The sequence below is a fragment of the Sinocyclocheilus rhinocerous genome, unplaced genomic scaffold, assembly GCF_001515625.1.
Source record: "Sinocyclocheilus rhinocerous isolate Xijiao unplaced genomic scaffold, SAMN03320098_v1.1 scaffold717, whole genome shotgun sequence".
Taxonomy (NCBI): domain Eukaryota; kingdom Metazoa; phylum Chordata; class Actinopteri; order Cypriniformes; family Cyprinidae; genus Sinocyclocheilus; species Sinocyclocheilus rhinocerous.
The window spans coordinates 185,416-204,055 of NW_015649226.1; the positions used below are offsets into that span (position 1 = coordinate 185,416).

The 18,640-nt window shown below is 35.9% G+C and overlaps 1 protein-coding gene across 1 annotated transcript in view; it reads left to right on the forward strand.

Annotated features, from left to right (window-relative positions):
* frmd4a (FERM domain containing 4A) overlaps positions 1-18,640 on the forward strand; it is an 84,392-nt gene that overhangs the window by 956 nt on the left and 64,796 nt on the right. The window lies entirely within an intron of this gene.

An 18,640-nucleotide genomic window follows, 5' to 3' on the forward strand; every position in this document is an offset into this window, starting at 1 on the left:
ATCACTATTACGGTATTTTTGCTCATACTTGAATACTTTTACATGTTGTCTCACATTGACTGTTTCTACAGACATGACTGGTACCTTAAATCTGACTTATAATATATTTTTAAATAAATTCATATTTAGTAACTATGTATTTTAATATTGAATATTATATATTTTTATATAATATACATATTAATCATATATATTATTTCAATTAATTTAGTGTAGTTTGATCTGTGAAATATAAAATAAATAATAATTTATATTCTAAATAAAATATTTTTAATTCAATGTATTTATATTTTTACATAAAAATATTTTGTTGCTTAAAACTATAGCTCATACTTAGGGTTAGTGATTTCAATAAACTAATCCACAGTACTTTCACATGTACAGTAATTCGTCTCATACTGGTTGTTTGTACAAACATGAATAATTCCTTAAATCTGACTTATAGTTTCACATTACGCAATAAAATGGGTAAAAAGAGAGACTTTAGCCATATGTAGCGACCAGGGGCCGGTTGCATAAACTGCTTACAGTAGTCTTCAAAAGTTAGCCATCTAATTTGTTTTCTTCTAGACTTGTCATAACTGTTTAATGCCAGTTACAAAAATGTCGATTGGCCCAATTTGAATCAGAATAGTGAGACAGAAACGCATAGCAACACCCTAGGAACCATCCACAACACCCTAGCATTACTGCAGTGAGTTTTGCATGGACAGGTGCCACTCACATTTCACCCAGAAAAATGTAAAACTCTAGTGGTTGTTTTGTCGTCCTTTTTGAATTCATGCCATAATCAGGTTGTGTTGTGAGCTATAAAGCGTATTAGTGTTGCTATGGTGGTTTCTAAGGGCTTGAGTCCCACACTGTCTCACGGTCATGAAAACAGCTCTCCACAGGAGTCTACACTTGCATCTATCTGTATGTGTGTGTGAGAGAGAGAGATCAGTATTCAGGTTGTGTCTCCTACCTTCCTACTGTGTGAACAGAACACAGCAGAGCAAATCTCAGAGTTTCCATCTCGCTGTGACATACCTGAAGAAATGACAGCAAAGTTTTTATCTGTTCCAAGGCTGATGTATAACAGGCTGCTGCTATAGAAACAGAGCCGACAGAAATGAATAAAGCTACAGACGAAGAGCTACATTTCTCACGGGGTGCTTTGCATAACCATGGTATTATCATGTTATTTCATAATCATGGTGTTCTTAGTATTTTGGAGTACACTGTAAATGCCATTATATTTGAATAATATATAGAATATATTGAATATATCCAAAACTGTACATATATATGAAAAGTTTATTTGCAAAAACCGATAACTCCGTTTTTTTTTTAATTTTCAAAAATCATGCTTTTTATTATGTTATCATGTTTTATTGTGTTAGTCAGCTGTATTTTTTGTTATTTTTACTTAATCAAAATAACCAAAATGCAGTTTGATTGAGATTAATTGGAATGCACAATGAAAAAACAAGATTTTTTAAAATTGTTAAAAACTGAGTTATCTGTTTTTGCAAATGAACTCCTAATATATATATATATTTGTAAATAAATAAATTTGTAAATAAATAAATATATATTTACAAATGTATTTATTTACAAATGTATAAATATATTTTCATTTTATTTGGAACATTCTTAATGCTTTAAATTGCAAAGGTTTAAATTATTATTTTTTTTTTTATTTAAACCTTTGCCATTTAAAGCATTAAGAATGTTCCAAACAATATGAAAATATATTTATAAATTTGTAAATTATTTTTATTTTTGTGACATTTGTGTAATTTAAAGGAATATTTTGCCCACTAATGATTTATGATATATAATGATATATATATATATTTTTTATGTATATTAAGATTAAATACACTTCACACCTCGCTTTTCAGACCGATTAGTTTTGTAAAAATCGACGCGTTTCAGAAAGGCGGGGCATAGAGGAGAAACAATAATGTACAGTATGTGGAAAATAATGTGTTTTTTTTTACTTTAAACCGCATAAACACATTTCATTACACCAAATACACAAAATAATGTTCTTTTTAGCAGCATCATATGACCCCTTTAAAGGAATATTTTGCCCACTAATGATTTATGATATATAATGATATATATATATTTTTTAATGTCATATTAAGATTAAATATACTTCAAAAGTCTGTAGTCTTCTCTGTGCAGATGAAATCAACAAGCAGATGAAGAGCCAAGTGACTTTTGACCCTCTTCATGTTAAGCTTGACCATAGAAATGACCACTTGAATCTCAAGATTACAAAAAGAAACAACAACCCTGTATAACCTATGAGCTAATCTCACAGAGACCACCCAAAATGACCTTTGAATTTGACCAGAGGGTGTTCTCAGTGTCTGCAGTGTAATATATGCAGTTATTGTCTATAAAACCACATATACACACGTACAGTGTGATGGTAATGGCTTTAGCATGACTAGTAAATATGATGAACATACATTGTGGCACATTCAGGAGACGAGGAGGGGCTTCCTAACGCATTCTTTCCACATCTATACACACACACACTCAAACACATACACTTTCCTTACAGGCAGCAGTGTTTGATCCAGCAGGTATTTCCTTGGGAGACCCTTCACCCCCCTCTCCCCTTTTCCTTTCATTCTACTTACCAGAAAAACAAGTCTGTCCGTCTCTCTCTCTCTCTCTCTCTCTCCTTTTTAAAGCCCAGCACAGTCCGTCAGCCTCAGTTGAAGGCATTATCCTTGCGTCTTAATACACAGCCATAGAGCTGCTTTTGTTCCATTTAAGCCGCTAATTGTGTGTCTCTCAGAGGGTGTGTGAGAGAACGAGTGAATGTGAGTGAGAGCGAAGACTCCCGAGGTTAGTTTTGGGCTCAGCATATAGTTTTTACATTTTGCTCTGATATATACACAACTAACTGACTGAATATCCTCACTTTTTCTGCCCAGCATATTCTGATTTATAGTACACGGTGAAAGGAACAGGTTAATGTCATTTTACTAACAAAACTTCACTAACAATCTAGTTGTTTATACTCTTTTGTAAATGTAACACTTGTCTAAAAAAATGTTTTTGATATTTTTGTCATGTACTGTGGTAATACCATGGTGTTTTTGAAGTACCTTGCAGTACCATATATATACAATTGTACATCATTTTCATTACCATGGTAAAAAGTACCATAGTATTACCATCTCATACCATTACTTTAGCATGGTATTTGAAGTATCACATAAATTGCGTTGTACATGATTGTGGTAATCATTCAGTACCATGGTAAACGGTGTATGCATGGTACTTTGGGAACCAATGTTATTTTAGTATTTTTTATATACTTTTATAGTATTTGTTAATATTGTGAATTGTCTTTTATTTTTAGATTTTCATTTTAATTGTAGTTTTATGTGCTTTTGTCTTTTTAGTAGTTTTGTATATTTCTATTTAGCTCTAATTTATTTTTATTTCCATTTAAGTTTTAATAATTGTTTAGCAAGTTTTAGTACTTAAACTTATTTCAATTAGATGTCAAAGCAACATTTCTAATTTAGTTTGTTTTTTTCATCTAAGTTGTTTTAACTAATATTAATATTTTATTTTATTTCAGCTTTATTTCAGTTAACTAGCTTTAGTTAACAATAACAGCACTGATTGGAGCCACAGCATGTTACTTCTTTGTAAGGGATGTTGTGCTGAGAACCATGGGAAGGGTCCATGAAGGAATTTCCTTTTTCTTAAATCGAGTCTCATTGTGTGTGTGTGTGTGTGTGTGTGTGTTTCAATGTAACCAAGTTCAGCAGTCGTTCCTGCAGTGTTTTCCTCCCTCTTTTTAACCGACATGGCCTGAATTTGAGGGAAATACCATTTTCTCCAGTTTGATGGCAAAGTGCCACCCCTGCAGCTGCTGATGAATGGACTCTTCCACTTCAAGCTCTGTAGAGCTCAGGTCTGCAGCAGGACACACATCTATTCTTCTGAGTCGGTTTCTCCCTTCGGCCCACAATCCGTCAGTTTGTTTCCCAGCTGCGGAGCAGGTAAATGGGCCGTGCTGCTCCGGGATCCTTCCTGTCTCACTGTGATATCAGAGAGGGAAAATTTACGAGCCTTCTGGAGCTGTTCGGCCTTGTCTCATTCCAAACTGGAATGCTCTAAACATCACATCAGACGCAACCAAACACACACGCTGATACGCCACAGCTGTATTTATTCACAATGGTATTTTCCCAGAACATAATGTGTGCTGCTAACCTCTTTGCACATTCTTCGCTGGTGATTTCAGGCCTTCGTTTGGAAGTGGTGTTATCATGCTGATCAGAGTGTGTTTATGTGTGTGTCGGAGCTGCTGACGGGGTGATTGTGTGATTGAGTGCCTTATCATTTCAGACGTTTTGGCTGCAGATGCTGTGTGGGAGTGTGCAACTGCAAGAAACGTTTAACTGTTTGTTATGATTCAAAAATGCAAATAGGTAAGGCAGATGCTGAAAATGGATCTAGCCGAAAGAAGGTGATGAAATGAATATGCAAGTCGAACAGGTTTCCTAGAGGGAAATTTATTGCTCTTTCATGCCGCAGGAGATTTACAGGAGTTGTTAATTAAGCTTCATTTAAAGTATCAGCTTAAAATCTCTATAAATCCTTAGGAGAAATAAAAAAGGACTCAGCTGTTGACATACAATATGGAATTATAAATGAATTTGGTTAGCATTGGTCTTGAAAGAATGTGTAAGAAATTATTATTTTGAGATCTTTGAATTTGGTTGCTGTATCTCTAATGCTGTAGGGTGTTCTGATTGGTTGCCAGTGAGTTGCTATGCAGTTGATAAAGTGTTTTGATTGGTTGCTGGTGTTTTGATTGGTTGGACTGAATGATTAGGCTCTTCCTGAACCTACGTTTGGAACTTCATTAAAGTGCCCCTATTATGGGTAATGAAATGTTCATATTTTGGTTTTGTTAGTCCCCAACAACAGGTTGACATGCATGCAAGGTCAAAAAACACTTGCATTATCTTATAATTTGCATTTATTTTTACCTTACTTGCTCAACGACTCCGAAACAATTCGCCCAACGATTCATTTTTCCAAACCCCTCCTTTGCGTGACGCTAATCTGCGGTGATTGGTCTGCATCATGCCTGTAATGCCTGAAAAAGCAGCGTTTGTGAGCACAGTGCTGCTTTGTGTACAGCGTTACCGGGGAAACAGCTATTTTTACCGCTTCAAAAGCGGCACCTAGTGGCGAAGAATTAATTTGCATTTTCATTCAGACCAAGGTGAAAAGACCAACTAGTGGGCGGACAATATGCTAATGTTTCATGTTGACGTCAACATGAAACGGCTTGGGATTCGTTTTAAAAACGACTTGTTTCAATGATTCAGAGTCGACTCTTTATTTTGAGAGACAATAACTTTATACACAGTGCACTTTCAGATTTAAAACTTTGCAGGATGTTTTCATTCACGCTGTGTTACACACTGCATAAAAGGTCATTTTTAAAAATCCATAATAGGGGCACTTTAAGATGCTTTGGTTGGTTTCCAGGGTGTTGCTATGCAGCTGCTAAAGTGTTTTGAATGGAAAGCTTTTTCTTTTATGTGGGTAAGAAAAGTGTATTAGATGCCATGTGTGAATATTCTTTGCTGTCACGCATACTGAAATATACACTCTCAGCTGTAGTTGACACTGAGAGGGAGTTTTATCCAAGCATGTGATTTTTCCATGAATATTTAGATTTCCTGAGTCATATAATAGTGGTATAGCATAAATATAGAAATAGCCTTTTCTCTCTCACTGTAATTTAATCATGCCTTACTGATTTAGTGAAGTGACACAGATTACTTTGGGCTCAATCCAGCAGTTCTCTAATCGTGGGATTTTCCTGTGTGTGTGTGTGTGTGTGTGTGTGTGTGTAATCTAGCGGGATTACAGTCAAATGCATGTGATTAGTGTGTATTACCCATAAGGCCGGGTCACACATACTGAGATGAGGGAATCCTTCGATTTGCTAGGTTGGACACGAATGAGAGTATGAGATGACTGATGTTTTGTGTTTTATGCAATATGATTATGTTTGTATTCTCTTTGCCATGATGGTGATGTGGATAGAATAAAAGTCCCTATGCCATTTAACGGCAGTTGATAATATGCATAAAATGAGATTTTATTTCCACATTAATTAAATTGCATTTTAAATTGCCTGCTATGTATTTCATTATCGCCAATGGCTTTCACAAATTATAGCTCTATGAATACCTCTGAATGGCATCATAATTTATGAGTTTGTTTGTTTGTTTCATTAATACAAAGCGTAATCATATAGAATGTGGATTCTAATTTAAAAAGTGAAATGAAAAAGAAAATAAAAGTGTACACACACATAAATAGATATAAATATATAGATATAGATGTGTATATATATATATATATTAAAAGAAGTCTCTTATGCTCACCAAGGCTGCATTTATTTGTTCAAAAATACAGCAAAACCAGTAATATTGTGAAATATTAGTGCAATTTAACTGTTTTCTGTTTGAATATATTTTAAGTTATTTATTTCTGTTATGTCAAAGCTGAATTTTTAGCATCATTACTCAAGTCTTCAGTGTCACATGATCCTTCAGAAATCATTCTAATATGCTGATTTGGCATACAACAAATTTTCACACAAGAATATATGTTATTAATGCTAAACCCTTGTGCTTAATATATTTGTGAAACTGTGATTTATTTTGTGAAACCGACATTTTTTACATCAATACATCAGTTTAATGTGTCCTTGCTGTACAAAAATAATAATTTTATAAAAAAGAGAGCTGACCTTTGACCCCTAGAATAGTCCTGTTTTGTTGGTGGGCAAGAGGGGAAGAGATTCTTAATGAACTTTCTGTTGAAATGATGAAGACTTTGGCTGACCTCTGCCATGAGCCTTGACGAGCTGTCATATTCAGAGTTGAAAACCGCCATATTCCAGAAAATTGCCCTAATTACAGTCAGAATCTCCCACATCATCCTCTGTGACCTATGACCTGATTCAGCACATCATTAGGCTGTATTAATATTTCATGCAAACATACTCTCACCTGCTCAAGCCTAAACTGCAGACACTTAATCTGTGTGTCAATAATTCACATCACTAACATAATAAATAAGTCAGTAATGAAGTTACAGGTGAATGACATCAGTATGTGTTGTGTGGTTAAAGAACAAGACTGTGTTCATAATATACTGTTCTATGCAGTATTTCATATTGTCACATGATCTCATTATGAGAATGAGATTATATAATAAGAGATAGATGTTCAAAATCACAGTTATTTGTCATGCTGAAAATGTAAGATCAAGTTGAGCGTGTTGCATTGTGGCATTCTTTAGTAGTGCGATAGTGTGATCTAGTTCTATACTGTGTATTTGGCAAATATAGACTATCAGGGGATTGCAGACCGAAAACTTGCATACTGTGCACAATATACATACTGCACACTGCAGTGTGGTTATGTTTGGCTATGGTTATGTATTGAAACAGTAGTATGTTTTTAATGCATAGAGAGAACAAGTAATCTATTATATATGTAGTCTAAAGCAGGATCTCTTGGCTCTGAGGAATTCCAGATCTGACTTACGCAGCTTCCAGGAAGGCTCTCTAGACATGACAGCTGTGCTGAGATGAGATTTGATTTAGTGCCAGTCAGGAATTGAGAGATAAATGCACCTGGAGCCACATTCTGTTACTATGGTGATACATGTGACTAATAGTGACATCAGAGCGTCAAGAGGAGGCTGAAATGCTGATATATTAGTATTTGAATTGTAAACAAGGATTAAAGAGAGGGTGTGTGTGTGTGTGTGTGTGTGTGTGTGTGTGTGTGTGTTTAAACAGCCAGACATTTTGGCAGGATACCCAAGGCTAATTTGCATGTCTTGATAAGATACACAGTCTAAATCTCATGGTTTCTTTTCTTTCTTTCTGTATTAATTTATTTTTTAAAACAAAAAACTTTTTATGGTAATGTAGATTTAAGTAGTGAGGATTTAGGTAGAGTTTTAGCAAACTTTAACTCAGGTCTGGTTCAATTTTGCTACTGTATGTAGTTAACATTTTTATTTATCCAATTAATTCCTCACAGATTAAAAAATGGGCTGTAAACAACAGTTCACATTGACTATAATTGTGTCTGAGAGAGAGTGTTGCTTCTTCTTGTTTGAGAAAGTGATATGAAGGGTAGTCAAGGCCAGCTGTCCCACTCATTTCCTCTCTTTCTGTTTGAAATTCTGTGTATTGGTTAGATTGTGTGATGGGTCATGAAGTTCATTGTGTCTGCAGTGCCTGCACAACACAGCCAATTAGAGATTCAGCCAATCAGGGCTCAGTTCTCACACCTGACCTGAACAAACCAATCACAGCTTCGGTGAGAAACCGTTGAGATGGACATTTATGCAGGGGCCCTGTCAAAGTGATTGATTTACACTTGTTTAATTATAAATGAGTGAGAGTGAGGGACAGTAGGAGAGAAACAGATATATGGAAACTGCCCACTTAGTCTACTATGGCAGTGACACACGATGATGTACTTGTGACTGTGTGTGAGAGAAATTCACTATTAAACTGATAACGATTTTGTTGAGGGACTTTTTTTTGTGTGTGTATCACATATTATTGCATAACTAGCCTAGTGTCTGTCCTAACTGAAATGAAAGCATATAAGCATAGAAATAGAAAACAAATCATATTTATAGAGTATTAAAATGAATCACGCAATGCGTTTTACTAACGTTTGCGCTTGTCAGATTACTGGTATTTGCGCCATTATTAAATCCCCAAAAAAGCATATCTTAAACTATTTTGCGCTTGAAATGGCTGCATTTGTTGTTGCTAGGAGGAGGCACCACAGGGAATAGAGAGCGCGTGGTAGAAGGGAGAGGATTTTTTCCCACACGTATGAATTTATTTGGAATGTCAGAGAACACATTATCCGCGAAAATATCCTTACGCTATTTTGCGCTGCGCTTGGTAGATTTTGTTGATCATTATGGAAATGAGATGTTGCGTCGGTGTTCTTTAATTTGCACGTTTTCAGTAAATCACCCGCAGAAATTTCCACGACCATCGGTGCTGTTTTGGAATTGCGACCTCATGTTAATTTGCCCTGTTTAGTAAATCTGGCACTTAGTTATTTATTTATTTTTTTTATCTCATATTCAAATTTTATTTGAATTATTATCATTTCAGCTTTATTTCAATTACCAAAAAATTATTTTATAGTTTTAGTTAACAATAACAACTTATAACGTTATAATGCCTAAATTCACTTGTATGTTTGTGATTTATGTTTTATTTATTTAGACAAAATAGTATTAGGGTTTATATATATATATATATATATATATATACAGTGGGTACGGAAAACCCACTATATATATATATATATATATATATATACACTGGCCATTTATCATTTATTGGCTATAACATGAAAATAATGATCATATTGTCCGAAATTTTTGTGCATTTTTAGTGCATCACAAGACTACATTGTTTAAAAATCTTTTCTTTGCAATAATAAAAGCATTCATAATTGCCATTGCTACCTGGAACATTGTCAAACTGAGGTATAAAGGTAACATAATGTTTCTATTTTTGAAATGGACTGTCTATAATTCAGGTGTTGGAAAGGAGCAGTTCTTGGGTGGAATAAAATCATTTGTCAATTCAGAGCGTAGCGTGTGTGTGTGTGTGTGTTTATCTTGGGGGGGTCCATTATGTCCAGGAACACCTGAAGTCCATACACATATCTATTTCAGTTTAATAAACTGCAGATGTGTGTGTGGCCCAGAATGCTCCTTCACTCGCTCTTTTATCAACAAACTCCAAATTGCTCTAGTTTCTCCAAAATCCCAAGAATGCTTGACCAACTAAAGATGTCTTACAGAAATAGCCAACGGTGCTGCATGAAAGCATTCCTCTTAAACACAGCATGAGAAAACAGCTCAGCAACTCTGAGAGTGATGGGAAAAGAGAAAGTGTTTTTTCAATTACATTTAAAGGAATAGTCCAAAATGTTAAATTATGTAATTGTTTACTAACTTTAATTTCAATCAGGCTTCAAAAACAAATAAAAAAGCACTATGAAAGTACCCTAAAACTAGTCTGCACTTCACATAAAGTTGAATTATATGAGGAACACACTAAATTCACAGATTATTTACCAAAAATCTCCCACTCCCGCTGTACTTCATATAATGTTTTTGGTCATCTGTCACTGTAAAAGAGCAGCATGATCTTTTTGTCTCCTTTAGAACAACATGATGCTGAAATGATACACAATTTTCATTTTTGCAGTGAACTATTTTGCTAAGACTTTTGCTAGATGAGGTTTCCTCTTCAATGGATCATCATTCCCAGGAGAGCCCTTTATTAAACACACACAAACATACACAGGCTGTGAAGATGAGCGTACAGAGTGGCCGTATATGGTGAGAGCAGTGAGGTGGTCTGTGCTCAGAGTGTGTAAGAGGCTGGAGGAGGCACAGACTCCATTGCTGTAAGTGATGCTGTAAGCTCTCTCTGTCTTGTGATGTGTGTGAGGGATCGTTTCTGCTGCTCCACTGACTAATATACTCACTAAGGTTTATGTCCTGGTTCACACACACACACACACACACACACTTTCACACTCTCAGAGATCATAGGACATACGCACAATGAAAGACACACATAGTCTTGTGAGAGGAGAGGAGATCTCATTTATTGATTCACACATTTCCTGAGTCAGCAATCTGTTCAAGACTTTTTTCTGTCCTTTATGACTGGTGACAATTATAGCACACTTTTCTAAAAGCTTTTGTTTCACTGAGCATAACACAGAGTTTTTTTTTTTTGTTTGTTTTTGGCTCTGCAAAGTTCTGCATTATAAATCCTAACTCAAGCCTATATGTTGTTTTTTTCCCACTTTTTTTTTTCCAGTTCATTTAAATAGTCCTGCAGTCTGACAATGTCATATGTGATAAGAGATTTATACATAATCTGAATTAGCTGAATAAATAAGCTTTCCATTGGCGTATGGTTTGTTATGATAGGACAATATTTGGCCAAGATACAACTATTTGAAAATCTGGAATCTGAGGGTGCAAAAAAAATCAAAATATTGAGAAAATCGCCTTTAAAATTGTCCAAATGAAGTTCTTAGCAATGCATATTACTAATCAAAAATGTAGTTTTAATATATTTACAGTAGGAAATTTACAAAATATCTTTATGGAACATGATCTTTACTTAATATACTAATGATTTTTGGCATAAAAGAAAAATCTATAATTTTGACACATACGATGTATTTTTGGCTATTGCTACAAATATACCCCAGCGACTTGGTGAACTAACCCTTTAAGACTGGTTTTGTGGTCCAGGGTCACATATTTAAAAGTATTCCAAGAAACTTAACAAATAATATGAGACCAAGAATGAAAAAGGCAATGTTTAAATTGGTTTTAGATGTTGATTTAAGCAATCTTGAATGAAACGGCATTTTTAATAAATCAACTGAGCAAATGAGTCATTGAATCACTTAAAGACAGTCAATTGATTTGTTTCTGAATGAATCAGCATTTTTGAACAAATTGGGTGAGTAAATGATTCATTGAATCACTCATTCAGATGGTCACTTGATTTGTTTCTGAATGAATTAGCATGTTTGAAAGAACTGGTTGAATGAATGATTAATTGACTCACTCATAAAGACAGTCACTTGTTTTGTTTCTGAATGAATCCGTGTTTTTGAACAAATTGGTTGAGTCAGTGATTCATTGAATCACTCTAAGACAGTCACTTAATCTGTTCCTGAATGATTCTGAGTTTTCTTGACATGGTTTGAATGATTTTTTTAATCACTCAGAAAAAGTCACTTAATTCGTTCCTGAATGAAACAATGTTTTGAACAAATCAGTTGAGTCAGTGACTTGTTGAATCACTTATAAATATAGCCACTTGATTCATGTCTGAATGAATATGTTTTTTTTTATTATTAATTGATTGATTTAATGTTTCAGAGAAAGAGTCACTTAAAATCCACAAAATGAACTAACTAGTGTCCTAAAATGCATGTCACACATATACATATGTATAACATTAAATACTGTAACAATTTTTTATTGGATTTTACTTGCCAAGTAGCCTACATATTTGTCTGGATATAACTTATTCCTAAGTGTCTCTTTCTCTCTCATACACATTCACAGCAGGGTCAGTTTCTGTTTGCCAGAGATGGATTTGCATTCAGTAGTTCTACCCTCAATCAATATTCAAAAAGGCGTGAGAACAGAATGACTCAGCTTTTAACAGAGAAACCTTTACAATCACATAGAAACCATGGAAAACTTCAAATAAAACTGTAGATGTTCCAGTAAGTTCCAGTAAACATTATCGACTCAATCACTGTTTATCTGGTCTTGTTTATCTTATTTATTTGTTCCATGTGTTTCCAATGTATACGGTGCGGTATATTTGTGTGTGTGGGTGTGTTAGTAGGCTATAAAGCTTTAGATGTTTAGGTTGTGTCTGTGTGTGTGTGTGTAGTATACAGGCCAGATAGGAGTAAAGCTATGCAGTGAAATTTCAGCAGGAGAGATCTCACACACGTTTGAAGTGCTCGCATGTGGGTGTGTGTTGCTTTTTTTCCACGGATTTAACTGGAAACACATTTTCTTCTCTCATAACACACACATGCACACATGAGGCACAAAAAGAGTCATTCTCGGTCTCTTTGTGCATATGGCCCCCTATTCTGAACTGGCTTCTATATGTAGAGAAGTTACAGGTCTCTTTAGACCATTCAATAACATTCTCACATACATCTGAGCACAGTTATGATCCTCAGTAGTCCAATAGCATACACACCTGTACAGACACAGGTGCTTTGGTGTCCATCCCAAAAACGTTGTTTGATAACTATTTTATGGTGCACAATTACTCCTTTAATCCCTTTAAGGATCTGAAACTCTTATAACCCACGGCTAATATATCCATGGCTTTTCCATAAGGAAAATACCATACATTTCTGCTGTTAACCTCACTCACACCTGGATCTGTGAAGACTCTGCATATAGAATTACACAAATTCAGTATCAACACGAGCACACACTCACCCATGCTCACTGCAGAGACTGTGGGGGATCTTTGATGTGATTTAAAGGAGGTTTGTAACCGCTAAGATTATTCATAAAAAAACCTCCACCCACAGCCAACATCCTACACCCTAGAATCTGAACCCCACCAAAGCCCCGTGGCTCGTCCACCCCCAGTCCCTGAGCTGGAGATGATGAGAACATGGCACATGAAAGGGCCTACGGTTTGGTTTGGTGTAGACGGTTTTTGTGTTTATCATCCCAGCAGATTTTATGACTGCAGCAAGAAACAGATAGCAGAAAGAGATTCATAGTCCATTTTAAAGAATATGGACTCTGAAATGAAAACACACTGTTGTTGCAAAGTCATATGATTTTCTTTCTTTCATAGCTGGAAATAGAGAAATTTTGAAGAATGAAAACATTGATTGATTATATGTATTTGTTGTATGTGAAACTGCAGTTTAAACAGTCAACAAAATTTCTCTTTATGAGTTCCATGGAAGAAAGTAACCCATTTATGATTAGAGCAACGTGAGGGTGACAAAATGGTGAGCAAGTTTTCATTTATGGATAAATTGTCTCTTTAATAATTTTTTTTGACTGACTCTTGTAATGTCCTATTATCCCATTTACACTACCATTCAAAAGTTCAGAATATGTTAAATGTTTTTGAAAAGTCTCTTATGCTCACCAGTACTGCATTTATTTGATCAAAAATGCAAGAAAAAAACAGTGATATTGTGAAATATTATTACAATTTAAAATAACTGTTTTCTATTTGAATATATTTTAAAATGCAATTTATCCCTGTGATGCAAAGCGGAATTCCTCCAGTCCTCAGTGTCACATGATCCTTCAGAAATCATTCTGATGCTGCTCAAGAAACATTTCTTATTTTTACAGTTTAAAAAGTCTTCACTCTCTTTGCTGGATAAAAGTACCCCACATTTTTGAAAGGTATTGTATATGTTGTTTTTCCCTAAAATGAAAATCTGTGTGTGAATGTGAGCAGCAAGGTTAAGGGATGAACTCCATCTTGATTCAATTATAGGTCAGCTCTGTTTACATCCAGTTCCAACATTATTGGCCACATACAGCCACAACCTCACTACACATGTATACGTGTATACATACACACACACAAATAGCATTCAGTCCTTCCTCCATCCAATTTTACAGTTTACGTCAGCCATACAACCTGTCCTTATGTCCGCAGATGGAGAAGTGTAACCCATGTGACCGCCTTCCGAAAAATAACAAACCCCTCGAAATATACACACACATACACCCCGCTTTGTCTCCGAGCCTGAGGCAGTGAGACAGAAATAACCAAACTCAGAGACTCCTAACCAGAACCACATTTCCTTTATTGAGGAAGCCAGAGAAGGCAAGAGAAGTCGGTTTCCCATATATATATTTTTTTTTTTTGCGTTTTTTAAGGAAATTTCAGCCTTTCATTTTCTCAGGGAACATCGCAATCTCTTCTTCTTGTACTCTTCTGGCTGCTTTAGACACAAAAGACGGTACGTATTAAACAAATTGAGGCTTTGGTCTGGCAGACATGGGCGGGATTGGTCTTTCAGAAGTTTATATTAGAACTTCTCTCTCCCCAATCGCAGTCGTCTGAGCCTGGACATTCTCATTTATTCCGAAACGCCCCCACAGTATCAAGAGTTTCCTTTCGTACGAATGTTCCCCTCTATCCACGCACAGAAATACACACACACTCTCCCTGTTTTAAACAACGGGCTCTTGTGACACTGTTCGGACCTGTGCCCAGAGGAAGCAGCCAATAAATGAAGTTAAAATATGTATTAGAGAGCGCAGAGAGATCATGAGGGACTGTTTAAGTTGGACAGTGGTGTTTCCGCTGTGGTTGAGTGTCCAAAATCAGCAGCGATACGAACAGCCGGGATGTTGTGGTTCTCAGTCACCTTGCGCTACCTCCATTATGTTTCTCAAAGAACCTTTCAGTGAACAGTTCTTCAAAGAACCATTGTTTTAATATTCTAAAGAACCAAGAAGGTTCCATGAATGTCAAAGGTTCTTCATGGACCTATAGATGCCATTGCATTGAGTAGCATATTGGTTCCGAAAAGAGCTTTCAGTTAACATTTCCTAAAAACCATACTTTTTTAGTGTAAAGAACCTTTTAATAATCTAAAGAACAATTTTGACTATAAAAAAAAAACTTTTGTGCAATGGAAAGGTTCCATGGGTGTTAAACGTTCTTGGAAAGATCAATGCCAATAAAGAGCCTTTATTTTTAAGAGTGCAATGATTAATGATTCAAATCAGAGATGTTGGATCGGACTGTCATCAGATCCAACAAATACACTGAGATTCGTCTGACCTCAGACGCTTGTGTTCGTTTATTGATGGTGTTATCACCAGCAGTTGAATGATAATGAAATGTAAGCCTGCAGCCTAATTGCATTATGTTTGGAGTGTTTTTCAATTACTTTTCAAAGGCCTTCCCATGAGTATGCGTGAGAGAGTGATGAAGAGAGATGGAAAATCCAGACCCTCAGTGCAGTCTTTCTCTCCATCGTTCAAGTGCATTTAAAGCAAGGCTGAAAATCGTTAAACCAACGGCTGTGGAAATGATTCTGTGCTGTATCATTGTAAGACATAATGCACTGGGGATTTTTTTTTATCATGGCCCAGTGCAAAGAGTTGCAATTTTTACAGCAATGCTTTTTTCAAACCTAAAGGCTTTTCACACTATATGTTTAAACTTGGGTTCTTTTTAAACTCCAGGTTAAGGCCAATTTTAATCCTTGGTTAAACAGAATTACAGATAACCTATTATAAAATAAGCAATGCTTACCTCAATTACTGGTTTGCATAATGCACTTACAAAACATTAATATTAATGCACTTGCATAGGTTTACATGTAAACTTCCACATGTTGTTTAGTTTATAAGTAAAGGAAAATGTCATCTAAAAATGTCAAATGATGACAGAAAATGTTGCCTTCTATTATTTTGTCTTTGCTTGTGTTTCAGATGGATAAGCTGTTTTACATTAAGATAGGGATAAAAATGTGTCTGGTTTAAAAACGAAACAAATTCTTTGTGTAATTCTTTGTCATGGCCTGAGAATTATAGAAATAGCTCTTGTGAATTGCTATGCACACAGGCTATGACCCTTTAAAGGAAAACACCTTCCAGTTTTTGTTAAAGTTTTCGTTGAACCCTCTGCAATGTTGACTTTGCGGTGAAACGACCGTTAGACGTCTGTGTGAAGGAGTTCACACAAATCAACTGCCTCTAACAGCCGGGTTCAGTTTGAAAGCATCTTTCAAACGTTTCTCTCTCCTTTTTCCATCTTTCGTTCACCCTGGCCAAACCAAACGGGAAGGGAAATCTGAATTAGAAACGGAGGGGCGGAAGAAGTCAGGCAGAGGGAGAGAAAGAGTGCAACCCATTCCCAAAAGTTTCTGCTGCGTTTCTATACTGCAAATCCAGATGTGGATCTGTTAGTCATTGGTCAGCTTCAGGTCAGGTCAGTTTCACAAGACCAAGGAGCTCACAATTTACATCCCATCCACCTTCTTGTCCACTCTTTTAAATGTTTTAATGTTTTTCCACAGTGCATAAAATCCCTTACAGTCGTAGTGTCAGATGGTAATACTGCAGTACTTTGATATATACCATACTGAATAGTTACCATATTCATAATATACCATGGTATTTGCAGTGTACCCCATGGTATTTCAATGAATATGATGGTATTGCTGGGTTGATTTTCAAAACTGAACCAAAACATGCCATTCCAAAAAAAAAAAAAACACTATACCACCCTTACAAAAAGTTATCAGGTCAGGTAATCATTGTGGTGATATCATAGAAATTCCATAGAAAGTACCATGTACCATGCTGTTTTTGGACATGTATCTCCATCTGATATTTAAATAGTATTTCAAGGTATTGCCAGAAAACCATACATGTCTAAATAAATGGTAGTACTATACTTTTATAGTGTAGTGGTATGTTTTGGACAGATGCAATATTCCTGGTGTATTTGTATGTACTATTAGTATTGATTAATATTTTTAATTAGTTTTTATTTTTATATTTTCACTTCAAATTGTTATTTAAGTGTTAGTTTATGTGCTTTTTATAGCTACTTTTAGTAGTGTTGTTTTGGACAGATGCAACACTTGCATATTCCTGGTGTAATCCAGTGACATTTTCTTAGTATGTACTATTAGTATTGATTAATATTTTTAATGAGCTTTTATTTTTATATTTCACTTCAAATTTTAAGTAAAGTTTTAGTTTGTTATGTGTTTTTTTATCATTATATTATTTATTTATTTTTATATTTATGTTTAGGTTTTATTTATTTTTCAGTTGTTGTAATTTTGGTAAATTAGTCAGTTGCCAATTGCAAAGTTAAAGTTTTTCCTCTAATACTGACATTTTATTTCTAATTCAGCTTTATTTTAGTAAACGAAAATGAATTACAATATTTTAGCTTAGGTAAAACAACAAACAAGGTGTTCCATGATGATGATGATGTCAGGCTGGACTGAGTGTGTGTGCGTCGTGTTTTACTCGTTCACAGCCTCGCCGGTGTCACGGGGGGGAAAGGCGGAGGAGGAGGGGTTGGGGTTTGCTGTGGAGGGGCTGCTAGTGTGTGTGTGTGTGTGTGTATAGTGTTGTGCGGAGCTGCTTGCTGGACGCGGGCCAGCGGTCCCTGTGAAACAGCGCGTTGAGAGCGGAGAGGGATGGGATGGGATGCGCTGGCACTGCCGCTGTCAGTCCGCTCCGCTCCGCCTGTGCAGCTTCACCGGGGATCACAACAACAACGACATGGATGATGCTGACTGCGAGGATGATTTAGGCCGGCGTGTGAACGTTTTCTCTTCGGATTTAACCCATTTGGATTACTATTGTTGTTAGAGACCATTTATTTATTATCTCGGCGAGGAATTCACGTACGCGGGAGCGTAAGGGATTTTTAACAAGGTAAATCGCGCGCACGTCTCGCGCTTGGTTTGCGCTGGTCTCGCGCAGCGCTTCCCGCTTCAGTTAGTCAGTAAGGGACGGTGTAAGGATGTATGCGTTAAATCCGCGGTTTCGTTCTGTTTCTTACTTAACTAAACAGTTTTACACACATTTTACTGTCAACTCGAGATAGAGCACTGATTTGTGACCATACACGGAGGATATCATCGTTAAAATCAGATTTTAGGAGGTGAATAAGGGTCCTCAAGAGTAAACTGTTCTGCAGCTAGCCGGCTAGCCACTTAACGTTACCTCAGAAACACCGAGGCATGTGATGTGTGAAATACTGCGTCGTTTTCTCATAATGTTGGTCTGTTTTGACAAACATCGTCCTTAAGGTGATTTTTTTTTAGAAACTATTAATGTTGCTTTTAAAGGAGTTTGTATACTAAATTGCTAGCTCATTTGCTTTGCTTGGTCACAATTACTGCCCATTTAGACTCATTCATCCATTTTTCCAAGGCTGTTAACCTGTGCTGACAGCTGAATATGATCAGATCTGCTGTGGCTAGTGACAGGA